Below are 10,263 nucleotides of genomic sequence, written 5' to 3'. Positions count from 1 at the left end.
GAGAGGAATTGGTTGCCTTATAATCTCCCCCTAAGAAGAGTCTCCAGTCTGATTTTCCCTCCCCATATCTGAAGATATGGCTCTGGAAAGCTCATCTCTAACCACTATGCCCAAAGGTCGGTCCTCTCCCACACTCAACAAACATTCCAAACCACAGGTTCTTGACACCCATATCTCCACAGACATGCCCTCATTTGTCACCACGCCAGCACACAGTACACACATTCAACCCCATGCCCTTACAGACTGAACAACTCCTCCCTTTCCTCTTCCCACCGCCAGGCTCATTGGCACCCATTGTATTTCTGGGTACAATGGGCTTTTCCCCTAGAATAAAACATCTTTAAACATCTTCCCCTAGAATAAAACATCTTTTCCCCTAGAATAAAATCTTTTAAACCATCAAAACCAACAAGAAACATATTTATTTTATTCATTTTTATTTATTCTTATATTTATATACCACTGCTCTCAAATGTCTCACAGTGGTTTAGAAGTCAATAAAAACACAATAACCCCCCCCAAATACCCCTTAATACATAACCAAGATGGTGAACTATAAAATAGCAATCCCAAATCCCTGTTCAGCATATGGGTCAAGCTCTCTATCATTAGAATCAAAGGTAAAATAGCAAAACATAAAATTATGTATTAAAACATCACTTCAACACAGTGTTTTTTGAGATTACTGAAGCTCCAATTTTGATGCGCTATAAGGAAAAGGGACACCCATTGGACCACTTTTGTTTTTGAGGTCTGGAACATCTGTTCGATCACAGTGGGCAAAACTGACATCTTGCAATGTGAAGTGCAACTCATACTTTTATTGGATACTTTGTCACCCAAGGGTTTAAATAGTAACTAGGATCTGTCCTGCTTTTTGTAATTGAATAAGTGTTTGAGTTGTATTAATGGGGTACCACACTTTAAGAAAAAACGCTGACTCATTACTGCTTTTGCTTAACTATGGGGAACGGGTTAGGATTTTTGAGGCTATTGTAGGCTGAGTCCACTAGATTCCCCAAGCTGCACTGAGAGTGAAAAAAGTTTGTGTTGAAGTGATATTTTGAAGGTGAATTAATTGAATATTTTAAATATCTTGGTATCATTTTTGATTGTAAGCTAACATATATGCTGTCATGTATTTTAAAGATGTGAGTGTGACGAAATCTTTAAAATTTATGGAAAAGAAAAAAATTATTCTTAAAAGGTATGCTGCTATATAAGATATGTTTTTTGAAGTTTCTGTATACAATTTATTACTGAGTTCATTTTTATTTATGTATACATAGTCACTGAAGTTTTTCAAAACTGAGATATCCACCTAGGTACAAGTTATGACTGCTGAGATTACTACACTTCATTGGAAATAAAACTGTTTGCCATCATCAGTTTCTTTGAATTTCTAATGTAGAGTCCAAGTCAGAATGGATGCAAGAGATGTGACCTGCAAAATTCTGAGCAAAATGGTCAGTGGGCCACCAAGCTGTCCACTTACTCTTGCAGGCCATTCCCAATGGGGCTCTGACCACCCAGAACAGCTCCACTGGCCTATACTTTGAAGATGCAATGGTGGTGGAAAATATTGTGTCATTGCTGCCATCACCATCACAAATTATGCTTGAAAATGAGCTTTCAACCATGTTTTATCAGATTCGTCCACTCTTCCTCCATGGTTGCTCTTTTTTGTTGCTGTTGTTGCAATCCTAGAAAAGTTTTTTATTGGTGCAGCTGCATGCAATTTAGAATCTGAGCTTCTGGAAAAACCACTTCTTGCCTGTCTTATCCTCTTCTTCAAATTTCACTTTAGCTTCTTGCCATGCTTTACGTTTCAGTGCTGGGTCTCCAAAGACATCCTTGTTGACCACAGTTTTGTCCAAGGGAATATCAACAGAATAACTGGCAGGCATCAAATGGCTATAATTATAGACTTTTACAAAGGTCTTGATCTTGGACCATTTGGCAATCTTCTTCTTTCCCTTACTGGCCATTACTTTGCAGTCAGTTCCTGCCACCAGAGCGTTGCTGTATGGCCAACCCAATGTGCCATCGTCAATATTCTTGACAATTACGGCTTTTCAGCCTGAATAACATCCAGCCAGGACAAGAACAACCTGGGTTTCATAAATTTGCCCATCTCGGTAACACAGCAGCGAAGGGACCCAGGTCAGAAGAGAAAAAGCATCTATGGTTGCTCTTGATGTTTCCCTTGTCTTTTCATTAACCACAGCTTGTGGGTGCTCTGTGATCATATTATCTCTGCTCTATGTTCTTATTCCCACATTCTAAATTGAAGCCCCACCAAAAATCTCAACACTATATCTCTTTGGTAGTCCAGTCAGCAGTCATGGACAGCAGACGGTCCTTAGAAACCACATGCCCATGAGGCAGAAAGGCCAGGCTGGCGGCAACAGGGCAAAGGGGCTGATCCTCACATATGCACGACATCACTGCCATTCCAGCCCACTCCCAGCCCTGGCCCAAATCAGGACCTTGGATAGCCCTCAGCAAGAGAACGTGGATTCGTCCACCTTCCCTGTCTTGCCATGGCAGCAAACAGAGGCTTGGCTGGGGCAGGCCTGTGCATAAGAGAAAGAGTCTCTTGTGGTGCAGAGTGGTAAGGCAGCAGACATGCAGTCTGAAGTTCTGCCCATGAGGCTGGGAGTTCAATCCCAGCAGCCGGCTCAAGGTTGACTCAGCCTTCCATCCTTCCAAGATCGGTAAAATGAGTACCCAGCTTGCTGGGGAGTAAATGGTAATGACTGGGGAAGGCACTGGCAAACCACCCCATATTGAGTCTGCCATGAAAACGCTGGAGAGCATCACCCCAAGGGTCAGATATGACCCGGTGCTTTCACCTTTACCGTTACCTTTAGGCATTTGAAGCCTTTGCTATAGTGGGATCTGCTGCCCACCTGCTGCCACCGCTGCAATGAGGTGTAGTGGACCTTTCTCACCCCAGAATTGTGGGGGGCGGACCGAGTGTGCCAGGGGATGTCTTCTCCTGTGTGTACATGGGATGCAGTGGGGTATGCTGCCCTGCCACTAGGAATCAGCAGTGGCCCAGTATGGCTGCCGCCATGCATAAATGGTCAATGTAGCAGAAATTTCTCTTGTAGACTGCCAAGAATGAGCAGTGTCTTTGTTCATGGATTAGAACACTACACACACCATTTTAGTAAGCCTTACAAAACAGTTTCATAGCATTAGCCTAATTTTGCAGGCACAACCTGAGCAGGGGCTTGCTTGTTGTTTGTCACATATTACTAGTTAGAAACCATGTCATGTACGTATGTATGAGGCAGATTACTTCATAAGATCCTAGAGATTTAAGATATGTACATGCAGACCAAAGAAATGTTGTCATCATAGCAGAAGAACAGCCAATACTGGCATCATTCAGCATCTTTCCAAGACCACTCAGTCTGCCAATCCTTCCTCATGAAGGAAGGTGGGACTGCAAGGTGGGACTGCATCTCAGATCTCTGCAGATATAAATTGAAATCTGAGAGGCAAAATGATCCATGTGATGGTCATCTTGTACGCTAGACGTCTGTAACTTGCTCTACTTAGGCCTGCCCTTGTCTCTGCTCTGGAAGTAACAACTGTAAAACGGAGCCCTTCCACCAGGTCTTTGGTTGAGGTTGGGTGGAATAGGGAAGATCTTGCTCCTCCCCAAAATGCTGTCTTACCATCTTCCTGGGCATACCAACTAGTGGGGTGGGGCAGGTGGGGTGGGTATAGAAGAAGAAGAAGAAGAAGAAGAAGAAGAAGAAGAAGAAGAAGAAGAAGAAGAAGAAGAGTTGGTTCTTATATGCCACTTTTCTCTACCCAAAGGAGACTCAAAGCAGCTTACAGTCACCTTCCCTTTCCTCTCCCCACAACAGACACCCTGTGAGGTGGGTGAGGCTGAGAGAGCCCTGATATCACTGCTCAGTCAGAACAGTTTTATCAGTGCCATGGCAAGTCCAAGGTCACCTAGCTGGTTGCATGTGGGGGAGCGCAGAATCGAACCCGGCATGCCAGATTAGAAGTCTGCATTCCTAACCACTACACCAAACTGGCTCATTTCTTAAGACTTTGGTTGCTTAAGAAAGGCAGAACAGGATCTCTAATGGTTCCAAAAACATATATAGAAATGGTTGTATTGTCAGAATACAGCGAGTGTTTAAGTTACAAAAAGTTCTTCTTTAGGCACTGCCTGAGAATGAATCATGTATTATTCAAAAGCTTGCTACCTTACTCTCCCTGTCATGCTGGCCCAATAAAATATATAGTCTGAAGAACTTTGGCTCCTACACAGAGTTCTTTTTTACTCATAAACTGATGACAAATCACTTTGTTTACATCACCAGCGAGTTCATTAACATGAACCAGAAAGTGCTGTTTCAATACCAGCTGAGATTCAAATGGAGCATCTTCCTCTGATTAGGCTAGCTGTTAATTAATTGCTACCAGAGCTGTAAAGTAAACAGTGAGGTTAATTCACGTGGCACTCACAAGGTAAATATTTTGTGCGTCCTCCAAATATTCCTAACATTTAACCACAGAACAATAGATCAGCCCCAGGAAACATCTGCAGTAGTGTTAGGTCAGGTGCATGCCAAAGACTGTCAATTAGTCAGATTAATAGTGAGTAATGACTAGCCTGCATTTTGCATTTGATTGGACTCTTATAATGCCAGAAACTGCAGCTGTGGCTGCAGCTACCTCCCCCCTAGTTCTAACTTTCTGAGCAAGTCAGTTCAGTCAAATAAGCAGAATGGGGAATTTTATGTGTGCTGTTTTCAGGAGAGCTCATAAGTCATATGAGAGGTACTCTAGGCAATTAGATGTATGCAACATTATCATGGGGGGATTAAATGCAAGTTTTAAATCGTGCATATTTAGGACTACCCTCCTTTTTCATGTTAAGATTATAATTAGATTGCAGAGATGTGGAATGAATTTTTTGTGTCAGTCTTCACCGTAGACAAAGGGAGACAGAAATTCATGCCTCAATAAGGATGGGTACAGGAAGGCTTCAGTCAAAGAGATGAAATTCTGGGACTTAACTGGCAAATTAAAACAGAGCAGTTTACTAGAGGGAAGTTTACCTGAAGGCTTGTGAAAAAAATGAGATTGCTAATGTCTTAAAAATACGCAAATCACTAAAATATGCAATCCAACAGAAAATAACCAAAGTAAAAATCATTTTTTAAAAGAGATCCAGAGGGTCTAGGAAATATCAGATCGATTGTATGTTCCAGGTGAATTGGGGGAAAGTACTATTAGCAAGAACAAATGCCAGAGAAGTCTTCCCTCACCAACATTTCAGATTTCTTTGAGATTGTCAGCAAGCATGTGGGTAAGGTGAATCTGTAGACACTATTTCCATTTTAAAAATTAAAAAAACCCAACAGAGTATGCGGAACCTGAACAGCGGAGAGCTGAACAGCAGAGACTTCTCCCAATCTTTGTGCATTCAGTAAAAGATCTTAGCAGAGCCTTTCTGCATCCATGATAAGGGACATTTTTTTATAGCTTTCCTGCAGGCTCTCTCAGCCTCACCTACCCCACTGGGTGTCTGTTGGGGCAATTAATGTCAGAGGTGTGTTTTTAATCACATATTTAATAGAAGCAACACTAAAACTTTATTACAGATTATGTAAATATTCATAAATTGAGAGAGATCAGTGACTCTCTTCATCTTCTTCACCTTCACCTTCACCTTCACCTTCACCTTCACCTTCACCTTCACCTTCACCTTCATCATCCCCCCCTCCATGATAGGTAATGAAGTACATAAGTGAATCCATGCAGGAGGATGAAGCAGAAGAATGCTGAGATGGTATATTGGACTGTACTATTTCAAACTGCAGGGGAAGATTCAGGAGCATCATGTATTGCAGCTCTTTCCCTTATCTTAAAAACTCCCTGCATTCAGAAAACCAACCCAACCATAGAACCGTTCTCCTTGTGGGCCAAATTTTCTATTTGCACGGAGGTCTCACAGCAAAGAAACATTCAAACAATACTTTGTACAGAATACGAATGCAGAATACTTTGTTTCAATGTGGGGCGGGGGGGACATAGAGGAAGACCCGAATTCAAATCAATCTGAAATCAGCAGGATCCATAATGGAATAAACAAAGTAAGTGCAGAATCAGCCCAGGTTGTAGGGATCATGGGACCTGCCTAGACAAAAGACTGGGCTTATGATCAGCAGGTTTTCTCTGGCAGGTGGACGGGATGAACTGGCTGGATTTCAACCCAATATGTTCAGGGTAGTCTGCAAGGGATTGGACTGTATAAATAGCTAGTTCTGATCACTCAGTTCCACAGTAAAGTTCATGGCTTTTCTAGGTAACTAAACAGTTAACCTTACTAGATTAAAAAATAATATTGAGTTAGAGAATAGGTAGCAAGAAGCTCTTAACTCCATTTATTTATTATATTTAATATATTTATGTACCACCCTCCCCAAAGACTCATTTATTTGTTCACTTCACAATGAAAGGCTCAGGAGTCAGGAGCATTCTTATTAGATAAGAGCCCATGGGGAAGGGCAATATAAACATTTTAATATAAATAAACAAATCTATAAATAATGAATGACTGCTCTTTCTACAGAGGGAAACATGACTGCAGATTTTCAGTCAAGTCCAATCAAAACACTTTATGTCACAGGTATGTTTTTAATCACATGTTTAATAGAAGCAACACTATAACTTTATTACAGATTATGTAAATATTCATGACTTGAGCGAGATCAGTCACTCTTTTCTTCATCTTCTTCACCTTGACCTTCATCATCCCCCTCTCCACTTTTTGGTCCTTCACTCATAACTTCTGTTGAAGGAGGGTTCTCCGATTTCTCAGCATAACTCTCTATGTCTTCATCTGTTGCTGAAGATGCTGCTTTTGGACTGGTGGGCTCTGTTGTTTCTGAAATTTTTTTCTCAATGGACTTATCAGAAGGAGTAGAAGGTGTTGGTGGAGGTGGTGGTGGTTCAGGAGCAGGTGGTGGTGATTCAGGAGCAGGTAGTGGTGGTGGTGGTGGTTCAGGAGCAGGTGGTGGTGGTTCAGAAGCAGGTGGTGGTGATTCAGGAGCAGGTGGTGGTGGTGGAGGAGGAGGAGGAGAAGGAGGAGCAAGTTCTGCTGGTGATGGAGGTGGAGTAACAGGGGGAATCCGTTGTTCCAGCATGGGTTCAGATAATATTTTTCCAACACTGGGCTCTCGTAATGGTGGTGTTCCCATGCTCCAACTGGTCACATCCACTTCCTCGAAGGATTCTACGTCATGCAGTTTGTCCAGTGTGTTATCCTCTGGTTCATCCAGATTATAATACATATCTTTGAGCCAAAGAGGCTTATCCCTCAATGGAGAGGAATCGCTCCATCCGGCAGGGGTTTCTTTTCTTTGTCCAGAAAGCTCTTCTCCTTCGCTGCAGAACGCAGAGACAAGGCCTGAATTAGGCAGATAACAGCAACGATGATCAGAATGATGGTGGTCACTGTAATAGCCAAGAGCAGCTTGTTTCCATATCCATATGCTGGAATCCCCTCATGTGCTAACTTGCCTGAAGGCTTCTCCAGTTTTGGTTTGCTTGCTGTGGTCGTATCAGCTGCATCCAAGGAGGGCCAAATACTCCATAGGGAGGAGGTTTCATTGACGTGCTCACTAAAGAGTTTCATGAGGAGGTCTGTTTCAGCGATGAGTTTCGCACAATCCACCTGGAGTGTGGGTGACGTGCAATCTATTTTCAGGATGCGGAGCATGTGAGAGATGAGTCTCCTCACCGGTGTGTTTGGGATGAGGTCAGTCAACTTCTCCTTCAGCTCATTTTCAAAGACTTCACCATCACCCTGAATGTTGTCATCTTGACGTCGCAAGAAGTCCGAAGGGGGAGAAACAGAAGTCACCTGAGGTGAGGGCTCATTCAAGAAGGGTTCAGACTCAACTGCCGAGATTTCTTCAATGGAGCGTTTGGGCTCAAGAACATTTGTCTGAGATTCTGGAATGGAGCGTTTCCAAGGGGACGGAAGAACTAGCCCCATAAGAGGCAAGAGTAACATGCAAAGGAAGAGGTTAGCATAAGCCATATCAGCAAGGTGTATGCCACCGAGCAGGTCTTGGCAGACTGCACAGCAACCACTGTGGGCAAGCGTTATGCATGTCTGAAGATGGTTGTGACATCATTTAGCAGGATACTCAGTGTCATAGCCTAGCCATCCCTATGGCAATGATGAAGGCTTTGCTTGAAAGGCAAGGGCTGATGGGCTTGAGACACTGAAAGCAGCTGGGTATTGGCTACAGGTTACAGAATCATAGAATCATGGCACTGAAAGGGGTTTCCAGGGTCACCTAGTCCAATCCCCTGCACAGTGCAGGAAACATAAGTACCTTGGCCCCCACAGTGATCCCAATTCCATGCCCAGATGTCACATCTTTTGAAATGTTTTAAATTTACTGTCATAAGAGTACAATACTAACGTTGTTCTAAGTATAATAGTCATACAATGTACAGCATATCTCTATTGCCCAAAATGTATCTCTTCCTTACAAATTTATGGATTTTAATGTTGATCTACAACAATAAAAAGATAACGTATCATGACAAAACATCCTGAATAAGTTAATTAACATCCCAGCTTTGTCTATTAAGTGTTTTCTCCAGGTACACATTTTACACAGAGCCATTCCTCCATAATTAGTGATACCTTCTGCTTCCAATATTCTGCTACTCAAATTGTAGCTGCTATTAGCAAATTCCTTATAAGTTTATTGTTTCTAACATATTAAGATAGCCTAACAGAACTGTAACTGGATTACATGCGATCTCACAATGAATAATTTCTGTTAGAATCTGAAGTATTTCTTGCCAAAACATTTTGACCCACCCATCGAATATGGATAGAAATACCAACTTGCTTTTGAACATCTCCAGCAACTGAAAGACGATGTCAATACCAGTTTGGGCCTTTCTGGTAGGGAATAAACCATCCGTACATCATCTTATTGATATTTAATGAAAGTATTTAAAAAAACAATCAGCATGTCACGGCAGGTAAATAGTTTCTGTCGTTGTCATCTCCAAGTCAATTTAATCATTCTTTTTTCCTTTCTCTGTATCTACTAAAAGCATAGATATTTGGGCGATTAGGTCCATTTAATCAATAGATTCAATATAGTTATTTGATGTTGTAGAGACCAAAGAGTACTTTGATTATACTGAAGCATTAGACCTGGTATTCATCCCATTTTACCTGTGACTTCTGGAAGAGTTAATAGGATAGACTGCTAGGGATTCCAGTCCCCAGGTCGGGCCTGTAAATCCCCTGGTTTTACACCTCATCTCCAGTTAACAGAGATTGGTGCTCCTGGCTGACATGGCTGCTTTAGAAGGTGGATTCCGTAGCATTATCCTCCACTTAGGTCCTTCCCCACCCTAAATCCCACCCACATCCATCTCCACCACCAAAGTCTCCAGGTGCCTCCCAACCCACAGGTGGCAACCCTACTGAAAGCTCATGCATAACATCATTTAATTGTCCAGCCAAGTCTTAAATGAATTAAAAATGACCATATCCGAGGGTTTTCGACTGAAAATGGCGCCGTACTAGCCGGGCTTGTGCCGGGCTCTTAAGCCATGCTGAGGGTCAGGAGCAAATGCACCTGGCAGACCTGAGCAGATACGCAAATCTTGCTCGCTGGTCGCCCCAGGAACCAGGAACGGCATCCTGAGGGTCCTACAGATCTGTGGAGACTGAGTTCTCCGGATCGCCGCGACATGTGCTCAAGGTCATGATGGCGCCCTTGTCGTAAATAACTTTCTAAGCCTGAAACGACCAGCTGACCCTACATTCTTCCCAGATCATCTTTTACGAGACTGACAGGAGCCGGAGTCTGCAACAATAAAGACTGTGAGTTTTCTGGTTTTTCCTTTTTTTTTTTCCCCACAAGCTCTCCCCCCCCCCTCAACCAATTTACAAGTGAATTCTTTCGTTGAGTGGGAGGCACCCAGCTAAATACTCTCATTAATCAAACAAAGAGAGAGCTTAAAGAAAAGAGAGACTTTAAAGATTTGTTGGAGAGAGTCCAGTGGGGGACGCTGACTTGATAAGGAGATCGACAAACTGATAATTTTGGATCGCTCGAGCTCCCGCGAGACCTCACAAGACTTTCTGTTTATAATCTGTGACTGCCCAGAATTATGGGAAAATTAACTAAGGCACAGCTTTTCCATTTGTTATGCGAAGGGAACTCAAAGATACTGAAA

The 10,263-nt window shown here is 42.6% G+C and overlaps 1 pseudogene; it reads right to left on the bottom strand.

The window, feature by feature from the left end:
* Positions 1-1,742: 1,742 nt before the first annotated feature.
* On the bottom strand, positions 1,743-2,137 carry LOC143831304 (large ribosomal subunit protein eL27 pseudogene; annotated as a pseudogene).
* Between the last annotated feature and the right edge of the window lie 8,126 nt (positions 2,138-10,263).

The sequence above is a fragment of the Paroedura picta genome, chromosome 3, assembly GCF_049243985.1.
Source record: "Paroedura picta isolate Pp20150507F chromosome 3, Ppicta_v3.0, whole genome shotgun sequence".
Taxonomy (NCBI): domain Eukaryota; kingdom Metazoa; phylum Chordata; class Lepidosauria; order Squamata; family Gekkonidae; genus Paroedura; species Paroedura picta.
Note: the sequence above shows the minus strand (reverse complement) of the source record. Positions and strands in the feature narration are given on the sequence as shown.